Source organism: Raphanus sativus, unplaced genomic scaffold, assembly GCF_000801105.2.
Source record: "Raphanus sativus cultivar WK10039 unplaced genomic scaffold, ASM80110v3 Scaffold4955, whole genome shotgun sequence".
Lineage (NCBI taxonomy): Eukaryota > Viridiplantae > Streptophyta > Magnoliopsida > Brassicales > Brassicaceae > Raphanus > Raphanus sativus.
Window position 1 is genome coordinate 1 of NW_026620255.1, and position 2,804 is coordinate 2,804.

Here is a 2,804-nt window from a genome sequence, read left to right on the forward strand (position 1 = left end):
GATCACAAGGAGACAAGCCCGCTGAGGTAAACAGTCGTTTAGAATTGACAAAGCGCTATGCTTCGATTTGCCTTGTTGATTAACATCACATTCGTTATCTCTCTATTGTGAACTTTTGCCGATGAAGGAAGGAAGATACTGAGATAAAATCCATCTTGGGGGCTAAGAACCCATTAGTAACAGAGTTGTTCCTATGATTACTCAATCTTCACAGGAGCTACTGAGATAAATCCATCTTGGGCTGAGGCACTTTAAGACTCTCTATTCTCTATATCATACATGTAATTGTTAAGATTCTGTACTCTCTACTTTATATCATACAATGTTTCTTTATAAGTTACAAAGAAAAAAACGCAGTAGCAAATGAAAGCTACTTGTTACTAAACTAACATTTCGGGCTAGTGGTGGATTTCTATTGATCAAGTATTAGATTATATATACTGTATGTTGAAAGCTTTGTTAAAGACATAATAGTAGATCACTGATTTGTGTAGGCGTGGACTACTCTTGGAAGAGCACAACTCAATTTTTGACAGTGCTATCAGGAGTTTTAAAACCGCCTTATCTATCAATGTGAGGTTCCACAGAGAAAATTAAGTTAAATTGTTTTCACTTTGTTTTTTTTAGTCTCATAGAGATCTTGAGGACATGTTGTTACCTATTTCACAGGCGGAATCAAGAGAGGCGAAAGAGGATTTACAAGCTGCAAAACAGCTAGCTAGCTAATAAAGAAGAGAGAACAGCTTCAGAACAGGACACTGACGCTAAACGTTTTGTGGTTGTTGACAAGAAAATAGACCCAAACTAATGAACCAGAGACATGTACTTTAGGTATAGAGTAGAACTTCGTGTAAGCGTAATAAGAAACAACAAACGGAAGATTCTTCTTTCATCAAAGCAAATACTTACAGCCATTTGTCTGAGAAAGTCCTTCTGAAGAAAACACATTCCTTGAAAAAATCAATCATGATACTTCAAGCTCACAAACGCCCACGGAGTCTCACCCTTTCTCACTCTGCGGACTTTCTGAATTGCAGCTCTACATGTTGTGCAAAACCATTCTCCATCTGGAACCGATGCACGTGGAGGTTTCATGCAATACATGTGATACGCATCATCACATATCACAATCTTATCATCTTCTTTGTCGGTTAGGCAGTTTCTGCATAGGTAAACTCACTCCAATAAAGACACAACAAGCAACACGATCATTGAAAGTAAGAAAGAGAGAGCACTGACCTATCAAATTTGTAACCATGAAGAAGAGACTCCGCAAGAATAGTCTTAGTGGAAGTAGCTAAACACCCAAACAGAGCAGCACAGAATCCAAACATGTTAAAGCTAAACTCTGTAACAGAAGTCAGAAGAATCCCTCCAACAATGGGAACAAGAGACGCCCAAATACGCCAGTCAAAGTACTTCCTCCACACAACTGCACAAACATATATACAATCAGATATGTTTCAAAGTCTCCCATAAGAGACTGGCTCTCAGAAGCAGCAAGAAGATCAAAGTCAAACATATCATGAGACTTAGCAGTAGTTATATTTTCGCCAGTGATATTATCACAGTCAACTTGCTTTCCCACCTCGTCTAGCCCATGATCACTCAGCAATAAAACTTGTTCAGGAGTTGTGAAAACAACAGCAGGAGACTCTACTTCTTCATCGCTGTGGTGGGTCAATGAATCACCTGCAAGCGTCTTTACATTTTGGCTGAGTTGTTCCATCATCAATAAGTTCCTCTCTGGGGTAGTGAACACAGCTGACTTGCCAAGGACGCTACTAGCAGCGTTGTTTATTTGATAGTGTCAGATGCACAGCCGAATTCTCTAGGACAGCTGTTAGAAAGAAAATAGATTAGAGAAAATCTAAGTTAACAATAAAACCAAAAGAAATAACTCAAAACAAATGAAGAAGAAGTATCTTCTCTTAACTCCAATTCTGAGACATCTAAAAATGGTTTATAATAAAAAAAAAAGAAAAGAAAATGGTTTATATTTCCACTTATGTTTCACTTGAAATATCGCAGCACCATGCACACTCTGTAAGCCTCCTTTCAAGATATGTGGCAACACTCTTAGACCCTGCGCAAGCTCCTTTGACAAATCCAATTGATCTTGGAAGGCATCTCTTCCCTGCCATGGTGTTTCTTGCGCAACATTTGTATTTTTTATGCCAGCTACATACTCCTCAAACATCAGTCCGGCTAGAGGTTCGATGCTCCAGCACACAACAACGCTTTAAACTGCAGAAAAGCTTTCTCCAACACTACCAATGCGACGTCTCGTAGTTTCCCAATCTCCTGCTTTCTCAGACTAACATAGACCATGTTATTTTGTTTCTGTTTTCTTTTGGGATGGTAGAAGAGATAATGGTTCTTCTTGTTTATATATCTGTGATATGTAGAATCTATAGTTTTCCCTAATCTAAATGAGAAAGTTACACAGATCAAATGTATGTTTCAATATAAAGATGATAATAACAGAAAATGAGAATTTACAAATTCCAATAACACTTAAGGATTCATGAATTCAAAACCCTCTAAATAAGAGAAATAGTAAACTATGAAACAAACAAAGAAAAATTGTTTTGTCAGGAATGGTGGATAATATCTCATCGAGAAGAAGATAGTCTAGATTGTTTTTTTTTCAAAAAGTTAAGATATATTAAAAAGAATATTTTGTAGATATTCTAAAGATTATTCTTGTTGAGACTGTTACTTTAAATATATAAAAAACTGTGACGAACAATAATAGAGAAATATTCATATTGGACAATTTAGTAAATTTGTATATACAAAAG

The 2,804-nt window shown here is 36.6% G+C and overlaps 1 long non-coding RNA gene across 2 annotated transcripts; it reads left to right on the top strand.

Moving 5' to 3' along the window:
• Positions 1-861, top strand: LOC130507619 (uncharacterized). 2 transcript variants are annotated; one of them, XR_008942383.1, is made up of 4 exons: positions 1-26; positions 128-281; positions 495-573; positions 670-861. It is a non-coding gene; the product is annotated as an uncharacterized LOC130507619 (long non-coding RNA). The 2 variants fall into 2 exon arrangements; XR_008942382.1 differs by lacking the exon at positions 1-26 and having other exon boundaries at positions 33-281; positions 670-858.
• Positions 862-2,804: the final 1,943 nt, after the last annotated feature.